Source organism: Equus caballus, chromosome 12 (assembly GCF_041296265.1).
Source record: "Equus caballus isolate H_3958 breed thoroughbred chromosome 12, TB-T2T, whole genome shotgun sequence".
Lineage (NCBI taxonomy): Eukaryota > Metazoa > Chordata > Mammalia > Perissodactyla > Equidae > Equus > Equus caballus.
The window spans coordinates 15,349,403-15,370,457 of record NC_091695.1 but is presented as its reverse complement, the minus strand read 5'-3'; the positions used below and the strand labels follow the sequence as shown (position 1 = coordinate 15,370,457).

General features: G+C 33.2%; 1 long non-coding RNA gene and 1 pseudogene across 1 annotated transcript in view; both read right to left on the bottom strand.

The window, feature by feature from the left end:
* Nucleotides 1–21,055, bottom strand: part of LOC111772053 (uncharacterized) — a 36,857-nt gene that overhangs the window by 342 nt on the left and 15,460 nt on the right. The window contains exons 3-5 of the long non-coding RNA XR_011423895.1: nucleotides 3,282–9,608; nucleotides 1,942–2,011; nucleotides 1,075–1,359 (exon numbers count right to left, since the gene is read on the bottom strand). This is a non-coding gene — a long non-coding RNA (uncharacterized lncRNA). The remainder of the gene's footprint in view (nucleotides 1–1,074; nucleotides 1,360–1,941; nucleotides 2,012–3,281; nucleotides 9,609–21,055) is intronic.
* LOC138916611 (olfactory receptor 4P4-like) lies at nucleotides 8,468–19,845 on the bottom strand (annotated as a pseudogene).

Below are 21,055 nucleotides of genomic sequence, written 5' to 3'. Positions count from 1 at the left end.
TCCATGCTCATTGCCATATAGCTTTTCAGTTCTACAAGGCAGATACAATTTCTTAACCATTGACTTTGTGCTCAGCTATATGATTTGCATTGGCTAATAGAATGTTAACAAACATAATACACATAGGAGCTTGAATCGGCTTTTGTTATAGCGCATTCTGTCTTCTGACTCAGTCATTGACAATCCAAGAAGATACTCTAACTAGCCCAATGGTATGCAGAGCAGAGCTATTGAATCACCAAGCAGATCCATAGACTAGAGATGATTTTGCTAGTTAGGCAAGACTATATCAGGTTAACGAAGATGCTCTAGCTGATATTAACAGGGCTGCTCCAATAAATCCCCCGATAAAAAGCAAAAATTACTTAATGTTACATGTCACCGAATTTTATGTTCCTTATTATGCATCAACAGCTATATTATACACAACTCAAGATTGGCATGAATGACAATTTTAGATTTAGCAATAACTACTTCTGAAGTGTGCAGTTTTTAATTTTAATTTTTGATGTTTTATATACAAATTAAATTTATATTAACAAACATAATTTAAGCAAACAAGATTCTGGAATTTGTTGGGGGCAGAGGTATGACTTCTTTGCACTTAAATTGTACCAATGCTTCCTGTGTGGAATTAAATAAATATTTGTTTTAAATTTAGAGTCTGAGTGCTGAATAACTCCTAGTTTACTATATTGCACTTGATGTATTCTCCCTGATAACAAGTTGTAAATATTTACAGTAACTCTATAAACCCATTCTGTGATGACAAAAACAGAATGAAAGGTTCACTGGGCAAACGGTAATGTGTACTAACTCAGAAATCTTTGCATGACAAACTCTGTGAGCAGATTCTTCATTTAAGTGGCCTCAACCTTAATTAGTGTGTTATTTATTATTTTATAGCTAATTTGCTAAAGTTTAAATTTAACAGATGCTAAATAATCTGTCAACTAGGGAGTTACATTGAACGCTGTTTTGCTTTATGAAAAAAAGGAATTTGAAGTATTAAAAATGCTAAAAGTCTTGGGCAATCCTCCACAGTACTCTTTAAAATGAAAAAGTAAATCTTACCATCTTACATTAATGACATAACAATTTGCTGTTGATTGACTTCCTGACTGTCTCCTTCACATCTTTGTTCCTGAGGCTGTAGATCAGTGAGTCCAGCACGGGGATGACCACTGTGTAAAACACAGAGGCTAACTTGACCATGAGCCATGAACTTTTGGAGTCAGGAACACAGTAGAGAAATAGGATGGTCCCATGGAAAATGGTAATGGCTGTCAGTGGGAGGCACATGTGGAGAAGGCTTTGTGGCACCCCTCACTTGAAGACAATTTCATGACAGTGATAAAACTAAAAAAATAGGAAGTAAGAATGATCATCAGGCTGTTTGTTTCATTGAATGTGGCAGAGACTAAAATGATTTTCTGGCTAATGTAGGGGTCAGAGCAAGACAGAGAGACATTGGCGGCATGCTCACAAAGTTATTTATTGTATTATTCCCTATGAAGGATAATTCCAATAGAAAGTAGGTAAGTGTCAGGGAACAGACTGCACCCCAAGAGTATGATACAGCCACCAAATGGAACAAAGCTTCTGGGACATTACAAATGTGTAGAGAAGACGGTTACAAACTGCCACAAATCAGTCATATGCCATCACTGCCAACACGAACGGTTCTGTCACCACAAATATGCATGCAAACAATTGTATGATGCACCCTGTGAAGGAGATGGTTCTGTCTTCCACGACCAAGTTTTCTAGTAGTTTAGGTGTAACTACAGTAGAATAACAGAAATCAACAAAGGATAAGTGGCTGAGAAAAAAGTACATGGGGGTGTGGAGTTTGGGATTGACCTTGATAATCACAATCATGCCCAGGTTCCCCAGCACAGTGACTGTGTAGATGGTTAAGAATAACAGGAACAGAGGCACCTGGAGTCCTGGAGATTCTCAGAATCCTAAGAGAATCAAAGTGACTTCAGCACTCTGGTTTTCTTCATCCCTGTGGACAAAATAGGGAAGTCAATTCAGAGAAATGAGAAGCTAATTTTGGATAAGGGAGGTTAAAATGAGGAAATGTTGAGAGACTTTGTGATTATCTATAAATAGTGCTGTGGAAAACTCTTTGTTTCAACTGTTACATTATTTAAGAGCTAGAATTTAATAATACCACAATTTTAGAGTGAGTATGAAATCCGTGTAAATGGAATACAAAAGAAGGCAGTTGAGAGAGGAAGGACAAAAATAGAGTTGACCCTGTTACATTTCAAGTGATCAAATTCAGTATCCTCAGAGGCTGTTAGCATAATGAGAAAGACCAGTCTAGCTTTTTGCATAAATCTGAGTTTAGTTAAAATGCTCATCTTGGGAAAAATATACATGATGTTTCTATGATTTCTTCCCTGACAACTTGTTTAACTATGAGACCTTAGAACACAAAAGAAAATTAATGAGCCAGTAAAATGGTCGAGTTACAATATTTTTATTTACTATTGTGCTATAACTATTTCTAAATTTCTCTTTCCAGTAGCTTTCTTATACTCAGTCATACACTTCTTTTCCCATATTTTAAATATTTCCTTCAGAAGACTAATGCATTTGATCAACCACATTTACCTAATTGTTGCAAATTATAAAAATCTGTTACCCTTCCTTGGTGTATTGTAACATCAAGTATTTAGAGAGATTTGTGGTAGAAATAAAATTAACTGTAATATGTCCAGACCATTTTTATTATGTTGGAGACTTTTCTACAACATCGTTATCAGATGGTCATCTTAGTGTACTTCAAAACCTCCAATTATGGGCCATTGCTTCCTGAGGTATTACAGTGTGGTTTTTATTTGGTTAAGGACCTTCTTTCATCAAATTGCTTTCAATAGACATAAAGATAATCCTTCCAATGCCCTGTTTTCTTAATTTCTGGATCTCTCCCAATAAGTTTCCCTCCACTTGAATCACTCCTCATTGACCATCGTCATAGTCTCAACTATGCATCTATCAATGATTATACGACCTCAAAAATGCCTATTTCATCCACATCTGTAACATAGTATGTATTGTACTTATATTTTATCATTTACCTTTTTAACATTGTGTGTTCACAGTAAAATAAAAGTCATGAAAGCTAGGATGGGGCACTAGAAGAGAGTAAGTACTCAATAACACATTGAATAAATGAGTATATGAATACATGAATGAGTGAACTTTAGGTATATAATATGCATGTACTGGATAAAAGCTTATAATAATACTAAAGAAGTTAGACTTACCTATAGAGTCAGCACCACACTGTGAACTCACAATGCACTGAGACACATCTCGAGGCCTGCAAAACAGGTAGCCATAGTGAAACCCCACGGGACCTAAGCTTACTGAATTAGCATAAAATAAGGATATTTACAGGGGGGAAATAGGCTGAATTATTTTTTTTAAATGTCCTGTGTTCCTCCAAAATGGTTCAACTGCTTTTGTCTCCCTTTATAATCCATTATTCTCAAAGCCACTTCCTGACTGCTTACTGAAACCTAAAATGGCACTAGGCATAAAAACAAGGCCATTCTACGTAGAATTATGTAAAAATTCTGTCTTATTAGGAGCTGAAGTTAAGAGGCTATAGTTTTCCTTTGGTTGTTCTGACTTTATCCTCCAAGACTGTTTGCAGCACTTAAAGCTTCCCTGCATAAATATAAAGATATCATTGACATATCCCTGCTTTTTTTCTTCTTCAATTGCTCCTTAAATTCCCTTGATTCAATACTTGTGATTTAATCTTATACCACATTTATTATTATTTCCTGAAAGTATTTTTCAATTTTACACAAAACTCATTGAGTGCAAATTCCATAACAGAACATATTCCTTCCAAAATCTATACTCGTCTCCTATGGCTGTTATAACAAAGTCTCAGCAGCCCCGGATTGAAAGGGAATGCAAAGCCATCAAAGAGAAATAAAATTTTGATATGTATTCAGGTCATTATTACCCATACATCTTTTCCACACAGGTAGCTTTTCACCCCACCTCCTGCACTCTGTATTTGTACCAACAGACTTAGGGTAAAGTTCACAGTCCCCCATTTAGCCCCAGGAATCATCAACTATGTTGAGCTGGCTGAGAGCACAAGGTGCTGGGCGCACTCTTTCCCTCCTTTCTGATGCCAACCATCATGACTGTCTCACTGCATATCCACTGTGTATTCAGCAGTATAACAGGCATTTAGAAACCACGATATTGTAAAATATGGTCCTTATCCTCAATTTTTTTTCTTATGAGTATTATTCCAGAGAATAATGCATATAGTTACAAATGATACGTTGCTACCAATAATTCTTGTTTGTTATTGAAGACAAAGTTTGTGTGTATAAAGAGAGGAAAAGAATATTGTAATCAAGAAAAACTGAAAATATTTCCTAGTGTTGTAAGTCAGTGAATAATAATAAATGTGGTGAAAGATAAGGAATCAGATCTTCTAGTTGGCTGAACTAAGTAGGTATCATGGCAGTTAGAGTTACACAGATGTTTGCCTCCTGCAAAGATTATTGGAACACATTATTTTCCTTTTAAAGTTAAATAAAATAAGGATTGAATCAACTCACTTGAGTGCAGAAGAATTTGACTTATTCATTTAGTGAAGCTTCTTTGCTAAGATTAATGGATTCCAAGCAAGTTCCTGTTCAGAATTCAGCTTTTTAAAAAAAATATAGTAACAAACCTGAAAAAGTAGTGACAGGAATCTACAACATATTGCAATAGCTATTCCAGGGAAATGACTTTTTCCTTTAACCTGTCAAAAATAAATTCAGAGATGACAGAGAGAAAAGCAGATCAAAAAGATAAATCCTAACACCAAATGGTGTCACATGTATATGCCACCAAGACCTTAGGGATGTTAATCCTGGAGAACACCACTGAAGTCTTGCCCCGGAGGCCACAAATAGAGCAATTAGATGAGGTAATGCCCCATGTGATATTTTGTTCATATATAATTTCTTCTAAAGATCGGGGAATGATTTCATCGTGAAATTTAATCCATTGATCTTTTAAAAATGTTGAAGCAGACACTATATTTTTGTCTTTAAATACCTGTAAAATATAGAAATGTACCCAAAAAATCAGTTATTGGGCAACAATCCAGAGATAACTAATCTCAATCTTTGTTGTAGTTCTGGTTTTCCCTTTCTATATAGATATACATTTATCAGTGTGTATCTGGATATAAAATTACTCAATAAGCATTATATTATAGGTACATTGATTATTATCTTTTCTTTTATTTTATATAGTACTTTGAGCTTCATTTTCTATGAAAACCATTGATTTTCTTAAAATAATACAGTCTGCATTACTCTTCCAAATTTGTGCACGTTATTCAATTCTTACATTAATTATTGAAATTGTGAAAAGCTCATACTCTACTTTTCAATTTATAATCTAGGTATGTATATAAGATTATATAAATTATATAAATAAAACTAAATGTTTATTATTTAGGTATATAAGATTATATAAACTATATAAATAAAATTATATGTTTATTATTTAAGAAGCTGCCATATCTTAACAAATAAACATCTCAATCTCAGTGACTTGACTTAAAAGAACAGGTCAGCCAACTTTTTCTGTAAAGAGTCACATAGTAAGTACTTTAGATTTTGTGAGTTATATAGTTTTAATCCCAACTGTTCAATTCTGCATGTTGTAGCATGGATGCAGCCATAAGCAATACTTAAATCAATAGGTCTTGCTTTTCTCAAATAAAATTTTATTTATAAAAGGGCAGTGAACAAGGTTTGGTTTGTGGGACATAATTTGTCGACTCATGCAATAAAAACTTATTTCTTGATTGTGCAAGGTCCAAAGTTATTTCGAGATCAGTAGGCAGATGTCCTCTGAGTAGCGATACAGGGCCTAGCCTCCTTCCAAATTGTGACTTATAATAGTCTCATTATTATAATGAAATTACAATATAGTAGGAGAAACAACAATTTACTTTAAAGTATACCGCACTTTTCTGCATTGTCACTATGCATAAAGCTTTTTTCTTTGTTTAGTTTTTACTTTACGATTTGTTGAGCTGAGCACATTAGGGGTACTCTCCACAAGTGGGGATAACTGAATAATGTCCACGATTTTTTCTGATTGGTAAAATCATAAAAAGATTTTGAATTTTGGGCTGAACTATAATGTTAACATAGGATTGCAGGGACAGGAAAGAAAAACAAAAGAATCTTTAAGCAGAGAAGATAGTCTGAGCCAAGGTAGGAATTTGGATCTTCATGTTCCTATCAATTAGAATTAGAGTTTATGCAGGTAGCAGTAAGAGAGAAGATTTGAGGATCAGAGCAGCCAAATTGTGTACAAAATGCAATTGGGATCTGTGTAGGTTGTTGAACCTGGTAATAAGGTTCAATGCCAATAGGAAAAAGATGGAATAATGAAGAGGTTGTGGTTGTAAAAAGGTATAGGCGTTGTGAACGAAGTTGATTCAGTTCTAATATTATAATCATGACATTCAATTTGGATGCATTAATACATTATGTAGACGGAGGTAGCTCCCATTTTCATTTTAGTTTGGAAGGGAGCATTATGTTCTTGACAGCTTGTCATTGCCGGTAAGCTAATAGTTCCCAATAACTATTAATAATTTTATAGGTACCCTGTGATGTCAAGTGATTAACAGTGAGATGTATATATTGGAATTAGAGCATTTAATAAACCAACCAAGGGTCTGAAGATGTCTGGAACATAGAAGAAAAACAAAAAGAGATCCTGACTAATGTCTTCAAATATTTCAAAACTAAAATGTGAATGAAAGGCTGTCCTTGTTTCCCGTGTCTTCAAGAGAATTAATTCCATTAATTCAAAAACCACAAGAACACCAATTTCAGAACCAAAAAAGGATTTTCTTTCCGTAATGTCCAAAAACAGAATAGTATAAAAAACTGTCAGTCTCCCTGGGTTGCTGAATTGACAAATAGCATATAAGAAGGGACTATAAAGATATGCACATTAATGTGAGTAAAAGGAAGGGGGTGGCTCTTTGGGAAGAATGTCAAAAAAACAATAAAACCCCACAATGTGTCTCTACTTTTGGCATGTTCTGTGACTAATCCTTATATTGGTAGGGAGCTCTCACTAAGATCACTTCATATTTGGTGTTCTCAAAATACTCTGTTGTTTTCAAATCATTTTTTATGCTTCTCAAATGCTGGAACTTACACATATCTAACAAGTTGGTTTAATTGCCCATGCAATAGAAGTATCTAATAGTAATTAAATAGCACACTCTAACTTTCCTAACCAATAAGGATTTGCTTCAATACAAGATTTATTAATTCTTGCCTATAAGTGAGGAGACAAGTCTTGTAAGCAGATAAGTAATGCATACTATAAGAAAGAAGAAATTCAATTCAGAATAGCCACAAAAATCTAGTATGATATATAGATAGTTATATATAGAGATAGAGATATTTTATATAAGTATAGAGAGATATATAGAGAGACATAGATATAGTTATAGACAAAGATATAGATACCTTTGAGAATGGAAAGTGTAAAGTGTATGCCCATGGCTAGCACTCTGTGTCTACGGTAAGTTTCAATTAATGTGATTACAGGCAATTTTATCCATCTTTCTGATCTAAGCCGGGTCTCCAGTCCGGCATATATTTCAGAAAAGATCAAAGAGTTAGGGTGAACTCGATAATGGATGTCTTAAATCTCAGTCCAGCATTATTTTATTTTTTATTACAAAAGAAGCATTTAAAAAAAAAAAGAGTTTATCCCAGTTTGACATAATGAGAAATATTTGTCTTAATTCCCCCAACATTGTCAATTCAATTTTCATCTATTTGTGGTCTCATTCTCAACCAAATTACATAGTAATGGGTAGAATTTTTTCATAAGGTCCAATAGTACAAAATCCCTCTGCAAATAGTAGGAGAGGGTATGAATTTGTCTGTCCATTACAACTGATACAAACAGAAATATCCACTAGATGGCAGGATGATATCATAATTTAAATCAAGACACTAAAATCTCAGTATATTAGTTGCTTTAAGAGAAAAACAGAGAAAGAAATAAAAAACAAGAAGTTCATAGCCTGAATATACCTTGAAGATCGTTGATTGCACACTCTCTTCCATTAAGGGATAAGGAAATACATGTTCAAAGATGGTAAATTACCTGACCACATTCCAGAATCAACTCACCCGTTATTTTTATCTTGCTTTCCAATTTATTAATTTTGAAGTAGGATTACTGTGTTGGCTCTTGGTCACTTACACAATCACATAGTTTTGGGAATAAAGAGCATTAACAGTTCAATTCATTTATAATAAGTAAATACACAAATAAAAAGGGGATTAATAATATATACAGACATTGGTATGAATATAAAAATCCTTACGAAAATGCAAATCTTCCTATAAGGAATGGGCAAATAAAACAAATTAAATGATGAAAAATCTTTTATTTATTTATATACACACACGAGTATCATATCTCCATACACGTATGTATGCACGTATATGATGTAAAATATCATATATATGACATAAAATATTACAGAACTAAAATACAGCACATTGATTATATTAATAGATTTAATAACAAAGTTGAATCCATCATTGTGATTTGCAGATGAAATACTCCTAATAAAAGTGATTCAGTAAAGGTAAAATTAAAGAATAAGTTAGTGATTTCTAAATTAATTTTACTGTTGTCACAGAAAATATTCTGAATGATTTGAAATTTGTTGTTGCTTGACTTATAATCCAGCACATGACCAACTGCGGTAAATTTTCCATGTGCACTGAAACACATGTGTATATTGTTTTTCTTGGGAATCATAATCTATAAAAGTTAACTACGTCAAACGTGTATGTCACTTAGAACTTCTATATCCTTAGACATTTCATTGCTTGTTTAGTCATCAACTGAAAAAGTATGTAAGGTTTCCAACCATGATAAAGGATGCATCTATTTCTTATTATAGCTCTGCATTTCTTCTCTACCAATTTGGAAGATCTGTCTTGAGCACCTGGACACATGAATTTTAATATCTTCTAAGTAGGTAGACCTCTAAATTATGATAAAATAATCCTCTTTATCTTTAGTAATTTTATTTCACTTAAAACCTACTAAGTCTTATATTATTATAACTGCATGAGCTTTCTTTAGAGGCACTTTGCTTTGTGTATATTTTTACAGTATCTTAAGTAGATGAACACATGCATGACTTACTACCCAGAAATTTACTCAGGTCTAAAACCCACAGAAATATTTATTTATGTTGACCAAATAATATAGCGAGATTCTTTGTAATACTACTATTCATAATACCTGAAAGTAAAAAACAAATACAAAAAAACTTAGAAAGTCATCAACATCTTTACGTATAAAATTTGGGCTATATTCATACAATGAATGCTATACAGCAAAGAGAATAAAGAAATTTGTAAACATGATGAATAGGGGCTGGCCTGGTGGTGCAGTGGTTAAGTTCGCACGTTCCGCTTCGGCGGCCCAGGGTTTGCGGGTTTGGATCCCAGGTGCAGACATGGCACCACTTGGCACGCCATGTTGTGGTAGGCGTCCTGCATATAAAAAAAGTAGAGGAAGATGAGCACGATGTTAGCTCACGGCCAGGCTTCCTCAGCAAAAAGAGGAGGACTGGCAGTACTTAGCTCAGGGCTATCTTCCTTAAAAAAAGAAAAAAAAGAAATATGATGAATAAATGTTATAAGTATAATGCTGATCAAAAGAAGTGGATACAAAAAAAGTGTATTCTGTATAGTTTTGTTTATATAAAATTATAAACAGGTAAAACATTGGGGTTACAAATTTAAATAGTAATTTCGTTTGAGAGAGAGAAGGAGGATAAATAAAGGGACCAAAAGTGCTTCTGAGCTCTGTTAACGCCCCGCTTGCTGATCTCTAGCTGGTTACAGAGGTGTGCTTGTTTGTAAAAAACGTGTAGTGATATTTATGCACTTTTCTGTATGCATATTAAAACTAAAAATATGTATATTAAAAATTCAATAAAGATATTAGACAAGGGCAAATAAAAACAAATAAGACATCAAAATCATGATACGTGACAAAGGAGAATGCAGACCATAAAACTTTAAATGTATTTAAACCAACCACTATATTACAAAATCTAGATTCCACAGTGAAGTTGTATATACAAAGACAAAGCAACAATTTTCATAAACCAGTAACTATAGGAGATTAGAGGAGGAATAAACAACTCTCAATTGAAGACAAAAGAAAAACAATTCAGTAACAAAGGCTATAATCCCAAACAACACAATCACATATATATCACAGGACTCCGGTAATGGGAAATACGATTTCTTTCAATTGCAATTGAGCTGTCATAAAAATTGACGATACTTTAACTCATGAGTAAAACCACAATAAAGCCAACAAAAATGATGAAAATGTAAAGAGTATTCCTTGAACACTAGTAAATGCAAGTATAAATTTTAAAAAGTTTATCAAACAATGACATTCCACATGAAAATCTAAAAGCATGCCATTAGAAAATACCAGAGAGTAATATAGTCCACAACTGCAAAATTAGTATATGAGATATATTTAAGGCAATTATTAGAAGAAATTTTATGGTATTGCATATTGATATCATAAAATGAGAGCAAATAAAACATTCCACTCCAAAGGCCTAGAAAAATGCCTAAGATAATAACAACATCTAAAATTTAATGTTCCTACCCATCCTCCCAAAAGCCATTCAGATGAGGGAAAAGCAAATAAATAATCCACACTTTTTGCATCACTGTGAAAAAGACAGCCCTGTAAAATAGAAGTTGCCTATAAGTAGAGAAATATTTATCAGAAGTGAAGAGAAGTACCGCTGAACCTCAAAGTATCATAATTCTATGTGTGTATAGGGAAGAAGTCTGAAGAAGCAGGAATATAGCAATCTTAAACTAGAAATCTTACAAGCCTCACAAAACCCTCAACTTAGTTCACAAAGTTAACAAAAAGTCTGTAACCATACTATCCTCCTATATGGGGCTTGGGGGACATAAAATCAGAGTCAAAACATTGTAACCAATGAAAATATCCCCCAAATAATATAACACAAAAATAAGCAGAAGGAAACTACACCATAACATTTTAAATTGAACTAAATACCCTTAAATAATAATTTCACAATATTAAAAATATGCCTTGAATAAAAATTTCAAAAAAAAAAACATAAATAGAAGAAAACGAGCTATAACAAAAAAGAGTTGATGAGATGCAATAAAAAAATTGAAGAAAAAATAGACGAAATAATAATGAAATCAAATTTGGTTATTTGGATAGGGCAATACAATTGGTAAATGCCTAGCTTAATGTATCAAGAGATAAAAAAAAAAACAAAGAGAGCACTATCAATGCCAATTTTTAACAAGGACACCCTACAGATATTAAAAAATATAATGAACAAATATTATAAATAATTTTGTCTTTATTTTTAAGTCATATACCTCACATTTATCCTTCTGTCTTTATATTTGCCAGGACTTTGTTTATTGAGCTAGACCAATGTAACACACATATGAAATAAAACAAGAAATTTTGTGATGCTGTCTCACATATTTATTCTTTAATATACTATGTTTAGAAGCTTACTGAATTCAATTGATAAAATTTCGTTTAAGATTTTTACATTTCTGTTCATAAGAGAAACTTGTCAACTTTTTGGTTTTTATGATCTTATTTACAATTTGATGCTTAGAATGAGATACGCAGATTTCATTCTTTTTCTATTTTTTGGAAAACTAAACACATGTATGGAATTAATTTTAAGCATTGTCAGACCTTAGCACTTAACAAAATCCAACTCTCCATTTCTCTTGTAGGGTAAAGTATAGAGAGAAGCTAATTGTCATTTTTATTCATGAAAATGGAATAAATAAATGTCTCATATCAAGTTTTTTATTTCTTCTTGTGCATAGCCTGACATATTAAAATAGCACAGCCTGTATCCCAAGCTCTCATCCCCCCAACAGAAACATTGAAATAAAGTGCAGATACTATCAGAATCAACTTTGTCAGAAAATTGGAAAACAGTTAAAGGTTTAAAGCAACAAAAGTAATGCTAAAACAAGAAAGACGTAATTGAAAAATGGTAGGAAAGTTTTGTGGCATTTATACTTGCCCTTGGTTGCTCCTTCCCTGGTGTGGTTGCAGTCTTGAAATGGTAGAGTGAAATGGCATTCCCATTGTGAGATTCTGAACTCTATTTCTGGAGGGAACAGACACCCTCAATCATATTTGCAAATTATTGTGTATGTCTATTCTAATTTGTCTGGAGGCTACATGAAAGACTGAGGCAAAGTGCATATCTTTGTTTCATCCAGAACAGAAACCTTGGGTGGGAAGAACAATGTGCATTGCTTGAAAACGCTACAAGATGAATAATGACGCACTGATGCCTAAGGTGTAGAACAAACAGCAGGGTAGAGTTTATTTGGGAAATTAGGACATTCAAAAGCATCACTGTATGTGAGAGAAGTGGGAAGATACAGTCATGTTCAGGGTAAGATGCATACTCAGAAAGAACTTGTGAAGATCCTAGGCTTTCATCTTGGGGAGATCCCTAAGTTCAGTACAAGCCTGGCTGAATGTTGAAAGAGTGTCTCAGCACTTAGCCAATCTGCAATGACTGGAAGACAACTATATGATGTCTACCAGAGACTCACTTTAGATATCAAATAGGTCAAAAGTGAAACGATGGAAAAAGTTATACTGTGCACATGGTAAGGAAAAGAGATCACGCATGGCTGTACCAACATCAGAGAAAACAGACTTTAAGTCAAAAACTACTACAAGAGACAAAGAAGGACATTATACATTGATAAAAGGGTCAGTTGGTCAAAAGGCTATAATAATTATATATACCAAACAACAAAACCCTGTTAAAAAATTCAACCGCAAATTTTAAAGATTGTACTGGCTTTATTCAATGATTTATGAATAGGGCAACACCCAATCTAGCAGACAGAAAGCAGCTCCAAGGAGCTAAAGAAAAATCTGCAGACTTTTATCAGCAGAGGGAAGCAAGAAAAAGGAAGTTGTACTAGGCATAAAAGCAGATTGGTTGTTCCAAGGTTACTATCATTTAGGGGATAGCAGTGGTCTATCATGCAGATTACCAAACTAGTGCTGACTAGACAATTCCTGATTGACTGGTTTAAGATTCCATTTCTGGGAGAGCCAAAACTCTAATTCAGTTAAGTCTTGGTTTAGTGATATGGGATTTAGCAAAAGTGACTCCATTTTGGGACTGTTGCCTTGTTTTGCACAGCCACAAACTATATGAAGGAAAATTGACAGAACTGAAGAGAGACATATATAGTTCTATAAAAATATCTGGAGAATTCAATATCCCACCTTCACTAATGGATAGAACATCTAGACAGAAGATTAATAATGAAACAGAGGTCTTAAACAACACTTAAAATAACTAGACCTAACAGACATATATAAAACATCCCACCCAACAAAAGCAAAATACTCATTCTTACCCAGTGCACAAGGGACGTTATATAGGAAAGACCATAGGTTAAGCCACAAAACAAATTACAATAAACTTAAAAAGATTGAAACAATACAAAGTATCTTATACAACTGCAGTTGAATAAAGCTAGAAATCAATTACAGAAGGAAAACTAGAAAATTCACAAACAGGTGGAAATTAAACAGTACATTCTTAAACAATCAAAGGGCCAAAAAGAGAAATCAGAAAATTCCAGAGAGAAATGAAAACAACACAATACACCAAAACTTATGGGATGCAGTAAAGGCAATGCTCAGAGGGAAATGTATAGCTGTAAAAGTTTACATTAAACAATAAGAAAGATCTTAAGATAATAATCTATGTTTACGTCTTGAGGAACTAAAAAAAATAAAGCAAACTAAACTCAAATCTACCAGAAGGAAAAAAATAAAGCTTAGAGAGGAGAAAAATTAAAGAACAGAAAAACAACAGAGAATAAAACCAAAAGTTAGTTTTCGTAAAGATCAACAAAATTGACAAACCTTAGGTAGTCTGACAAAGTGTAGACACAAATAACTAAAACCAGAAATGAAAGAAGGTACACTACCAACACACTACAGCAATAAAAAGGATTATAAGAGAGTACAATTAACAACAGTACAACAACAAATTGTATAACTTAGATGAAATGGGCAAATTCCTATAAACACACCAATTGCCTCAACTGACTCAAGAAGGCATAGAAAATCTGAATAGACACTTACAACAAGTAAAGAGATTGAATCATTCAACAAAACGTCTCAATAAAGAAAGTCCAGAAGCAAATACTTTCTCTTGTGAATTCTATCAAACTTTTCTCAAACTCTTCAGAAAAATGGAAGAGAAGGGACACTTTCTATCTCATCCTAATAGGCCAGCATTACTCTGATACCAAAGTCAGAAAAACAAATCACCAGAAAAGAAAATTAGAGACCAATATTCCTTATGTATTCAGTGCAAAAATCTTCAACAAAATGCTAACAACCAAATTCAACAGGATATTAAAATGATTATACACCAATTGCGATATATCCTAGGAATTCAAGGGTGGTTCAACATATAACAAAATTAACCAATGTATGTATCACATTAATAGAACTAAAGAAAAGCCCCATCATCATCTAAATTGTCACAGAAAAGGACTTTGACAAAATCCAGCACCATTTCATGATTTAAAAAATAACGCAGAAAACTAGATACAGAAGGGAAGTTATGCAATAAGATAAAGGTCATTTATAAAAAGCCCAGTGCTAACATCGTGCTCAGTGGTGAATGACTGAAAGCTTTCTACTTAAAATCAGGAAGAGGGCAAGGATGCCCATATTCACAACTGCCATTCAACATTGTGCTGGAGGTTCTCACTAGAATAATTACACAAGAAGAAAAAAGAAGAAAAAAAGAGCATCCGAATTAAAAAGCAAGATGTAAAACTTCTTTTCTCACTGATGACATGCTCCTCTACATAGAGAATCCCAAAATATCCACAAGAAAGTTTATCGAACTAATAACCACATTCAGCAAAGTTGGAAAACACAAGATCAACATGCAAAAATCTGTTGTGGGGCGGGCCTGGTGGTATAGTGCTGGAGCTCAGTGTGCTCCACTTTGGGGGCCCAGGATCATGGATTTGGATCCTGGGCATGGACTCATACCACTTGTCAAGCCGTGCTGTGGCAGCGACCCACATACAAAAAATCAAGAAAGATTGGCACAGAGGTTAGATCAGGGCCACTCTTCCTCAAGCAAATAGAGGAAGATTGGCAACACATGTTACTCGGAGCCAATCTTCCTCACCAAAAAAGAAAAAACATATGTATCATAAATATATATATAAAATATATATAGAAAAGAAAGAAAAAAATCAATTATGTTTTTTTCACCAGCAGCAAACAATCCAAAAAGGTAAGAAAGCCATTACATTTACAGTTGCAACTAAAAAAGTAAAATTACAGGGATAAATTTCACGAAGGAGGTGAAGGACTTATACACTGAAAACTATAAAACATTGCTGAAAAAATAAGAAATACTTAAATAAATGGAATGATACCCACTGTTCAAGAACTGGAAGGCTTAATATTGTTACAATGGCAATACCAGCCACTGATCTACAGTTAGAAAGCAATCTCTATCAAAATTCCAACTTTTTTTTTCTGTATATAGGAAAATTTACCATCAATTGCATGTGAAATTGCAAGGGGTCCCAAATAACTAAAGCAAACTTGAAAAAAATCAAAGTTTGAGGACTCACACTCCTTAAGTTCAAAGCTACAGTAATCAAAACAGTGTGCTATGACATAAGGTTAGATATATGGACCAGTACAGCAGAAAGTTGAGGCTGGAAATAATTCTAAACATCTATGACCTATTCATCTTTAACAAGGGTAGAGGGTGAATTCAGTAAGGAAATACTATTCTCTTTGACAAATGTTGCTGGGACAATTGTATTTCCACATACAAAAGAATGAAGTTGTATCCTTTTATCACACTGCATAAATAATGAACACAAAATGGATCCATGGCCTAAATACTAAAGCCAAAACAGTAAAACTCTGAGAAGAAAACACAGGATTAAGTCTTCATGATCTTGGATTTGGCAATGGATTCTTAAATAAAATAAAGGCATGAATAGTAAAAGAAAAAAATAGGTAAAGTGAACTCCACGAAAATTAAAAGCCTTTGTGTGTCAAAGGACATTACAAGAAAGTGAAAAGACAATCTACGGAATTGTTGAAAACATTTATGAATCATGATCTGATAGGTGATTAATATTCAGACTATATAAAGAACTGTTATAGCTCAACCAAAAAGAGAAAAACAACTCAATTAAAAAATTTTTAAAAGATTTGAATAGACATTTCTCCAAAGAAGATATACAAATAGTCAGCAAGCACATTAAGTGAATCTCACCCTCATTATTCATTAGGGAAATGCAGTTCATACCACAATGAGAAACCACTTCATGCTCATTAGGATGGCAATAATAACAATAATGATAATAATAATAATAATGGGAAATAAATATTGGCCAGAATGTCTAAAATTTGGAATCCTTCTATAGCGCTGGAGGCAATGCAAACTGGTACAGCCACTGCAGAATAGGGTTTGGTGGTTTCTCAGAAAGCTATACATGAAAAAGATGTTCAAATTCAATATAGAAGAGTGTTTATGAATGCTGGTTAGCCAAAGCAGTTAAATATTCCACTCATTTACCTATTATCCTCAGCTCAAAAGTCAACCTTAAATGCTCTCCTCTGAGATACTGGGAGTAAAATCTGACTATAATTCTCCTCTACCGTATGGTTTCCTATTATTTATTGTCAGTTGAGACTGGAAATCGAGAGGAGGGGAGGAAATACTTCAGTACACATTCAAAATAAAATGTCAAATTAAGGAGGCCTTGAGACAGGTGTGAAGAGAATAGAGGAAAAATGAATGAACGTGAAAAAATAAGCTAAAATTGCCCAACCAGGAGAAGTCTGAGAAAATTCTAAAGGTTCTGAGCTCTGACCTGTGGCTGGCTTTTGCAATCACTGTATACTCTTTGTATATTATTCCATATTAATTCTAGGGCTCAGGTTTAGCCCTAAGGTGAAATTCTGAGATGATTTTTGTACAACTTACTTCTCTTTCAAAAACAATTGTTCCAAAAACAATACTACATTTTCCTGAAGGCATTCTTCATCTCCAGGTTTCTCAACCTGTAGATCAGAGGGTTGAACTTGGGAACAATGAAAGTGTAGAAAAGAGCAAATACTTTGTCTTCAGTGAAAGTTGTGACTGGTCTAATGTAAATGAAGAGAACAGGCACCAAGAACAGGACCACAACCATGATGTGGGAACTGCAAGTGGAAAGAGCTTTGGTGCGGCTCTCTGCAGGGTAAGCACAGATGGTGTATAATACCAAAAAGTAAGACACCATCAAAATCACAAAAGTTATCAAAGCAATCAGAACTGAATTAACAATTACCAAGAGGCCAATTTTGCAGGTATTAATGCAAGCCAATTTCAGCAAAGGATACACATCACAGAAGTGGTGATCTATTTCATTGGGCCCAAGGAACAGTAAGATGATGGTGAGAAGAAACTGAGTGGCAGAGCATATAAATCCCCGCGTACAGCAAGCTATGACGATCATATTACATCTCTGTCTGCTTATGATTATCCTGTAGTGCAGGGCTTGCAGATCGCCATGTAGTGGTCATAGGCCATCCCTGTGAGGATAAAGATCTCAATGCCTCCAAGGAAGTGAAGGATAAAGAGCTGTATCATGCAGTTATTACAGGGAATGATTGTCCTTTCTGCCAATAAATCAGTCATTAGTTTGGGGCTCACTGTGATGTATAGCAAAGGTTGGAGAGTGAGAGTTAATTAAGGAAGAAATACAAGGGTTGGTCAGTTAGCTGACTGCATGTGATATAAATCATTGTGAGTAAATTCCCATCCAACAGCAATGTAGCAAAATAAAATAATATAAAGCTGAGGACCTCAATGTTCTTCTGTCGAGGTAGTCCCAAGAGAATAAACACAATGACACTATTCCTATTTTCCATGGTCCAGTGGGGTAAAAATGCCTAACAGTCCCCCGAAAAGACATAATGCATAAGTCAATATCCAAAATGTTCATGGGGAAAATTGATGATAACTAACATCATCAATCTGTGTTTAATGGACATGATCCCAGTGTTTCAGAAAATAAAAATCTGATATTTAATAATTTTTTCAGATTAGTTTCATGCTGATTTCCATAAATCAGTCCTTCAGGACATTATGTTCAATGTTGACATTAATAAAAATGAATGCATTCAATCAATCAATTAAAAAAAGTCTAAAAACTATTAATAGTTGCTAAATATTTTTCAATTCTAAAGGACCATACAACTAAGTCCTTGGAAAGGATATTACTCTGGATCCTTACAAATTGAAATTTGTTAAAGATGCAGTTGTGAGTCATAAAAGTTTCTGTTTAATGATATAGAAGCAAATGTAAAGCTTAACAGTGGTCACTAGTGGAATATATGTTACCTCAAAATAATTCTAGAATGAAATAGAAAATAAAATTAAAGATTTATATAATGATATGTATATATTTAAAAAGTGAAAGCTAAAAACTCTCTGTAAGAGGCCCTTGCAGTTGGTTTGAACAATTTTTGATAGCTTGTTTATCTTTTTCTTAGTGATTTGTGACAGTAAAATCCTGACATTTTATAACAGAGGTGTGTTGATTTCTATAGGCACATCAATAAACATCATGTACTTAAATGAACCACAGAATAAAGCATTAGTTAAAACTAAAAAAGTGGAACAGAAGGCAGTCTTATCTTCACAGTTTTGCTCTTGACTCAGTATGTTATGGTTTGCAAATCAATTTATTCTCAGTGATTTGAATTACAGGATGTATTTCTGTTCTATATTTGCCTAATTTATGTCTTTTGTCCAAATCCATAAAGAATCTTGACACTGCATAATTCTGAAAAATTTTATAGGAAGCTTGTGGAAAAAGGTTTATATGAAGACAAACATTTGGGACGCAGTGCTATTACTAATTATACCAATGTGTGAATTTGAGTACCCACCTCTTGATTTCTTTAAATTTAAGTTATCTCATTTGAAAAATGAAGAAATCTTCTTGGACTTGGTCACAAAATAGTTGTGAAACTCAAATCAATAAGTCGTCTTTGCTTTATTAACCATAGAGGTATTAATTGCTGATTTTATTTTCTTAATGTTAGTGTTGCCAAATCAGTAACCTAAATTTGTCAATAATAAAGTCTAGTAAATATGACTCCCATGTAGAAAATGAAATTTTAGTCATAAAATTATTTTGAGCAGGAAAATAACTGAGATCTACTAGCCAAATCCCCTAGTTCTAAATAGAAACAGTTTTAATTAAAAGGGTCTAGAAAATGTATGAAATGAATAAGAGTAGTTTGAATCTCTTCATCATTTAGCAATTATATTAAAAGAGGATTTGATATATGAAAATATAGGCAATTCAGTTGAGGTTGATCTTAGCTTCTGCTAATTTAGGTTGAGTTTCAATGATAATGAAAAAAGATATATAGAGCTGATAACCACATGGTCCAGTTGTCTTTACTGCAAATTTTGACCTTAAAATGCATCATTTACACTTCAAATTTTCTTTGAAATTTTTGATGTGTCTTCTGCCCTAATCTTGTAGCTACATTTTCTCATCAAGTAATTTTTAAATTCTGTCTTCATCACTCTCTTTTACAGACTAAGTTCATTGTGTCACTTTCCAAATAAAAAATTCCTTTGCAATGGAGCTTTCAAACAAAGAGATTTATTTTTATAGTACAATTTTAAGATTTAGAATTAGCTTGTAGGGAAACCATGGAAAAGTAAACATTTTATGCCTCCAATTATATAATGAAAATATTTCCTTACCTATAAATAAATAAAAATTATTTTAAAAATAATATTTAAAATACTGATTTGGTCAACTCAAAGTAATCACTTGTTTATTTGAATGGACATAAATAAAACCATTATTTTAATCATGTGCATTAAGATAAGAAATCATTTAAGTTGTTTTTCCTCTCCCCAAACTAGACGTGAAAGTTTTGGGTTATACATAAGCCTCTGAGGAAATTAAGGTTGTTAGAAAAGTCAGGCAAAGCCAATCATTCTATCTTCTTTTGACAGAAAATTAATTTTCCTGCTTATTAAATGTGGTCTGGTTTTTTAATCAATTTAACTAAATATTTATTTGAATCTCCAATTTTTTCCATACTCAAGGCCACAAATAATGCTTAATTTTCCTTCTCAGTAATCTTCTCTTTTTATTTCAACTTTCCCATACATTTGTAGTTTACCACATATAAACTACCACCTATATTTCTAGCTTTTCAATTTTAGAGTAGTAGAAGATCTCTAGTTTCTATTCTTGAATCAGCCATCAATTTTAAGTGTAAATTCCTAACTTCACTTCCTTTCACACTTTTCTTCATCTAAAATGTAGAAAAATAATTGCTTCCCTAAATAAGGCAGAGAGTTTGAGTTTCAAATTTAAAAATAAATGAAGAACTTTGAAAAAAGTAAAGGGCTATGCAAATGAACACAGTTTAAGTTCAGTTTGATGCACATACAGGAGTAATAATACCTTAGAGAGGCAAAAATTAGTTGAGGCTTCTATAAGTGTATGTAGAACACTTAACTAGTGTTTAGCAAACCAGAACTTGAAACCAGAATTTTCTAAGTCTACAGCCTGAGTTCACAGATAAAAGATGCCGCATCAAAGCAACAGAACAAATGTAGTGTTAAAAACTCCACTTTTTCACAATTACCTAATTATTTAATGCAAAACCAGATAAACTCCAAAGTTATTGTCCTTGAACCATTTCAGAATATTTTGATATGCAGATGACAAAATGAGATAATAAATTAAGACAAATTCTCTAAATCTATAAAACTATAGGCAGTAAACAAAATCTACAAACTCAACCTGTTGCTCTCTCCTACATATGTAGC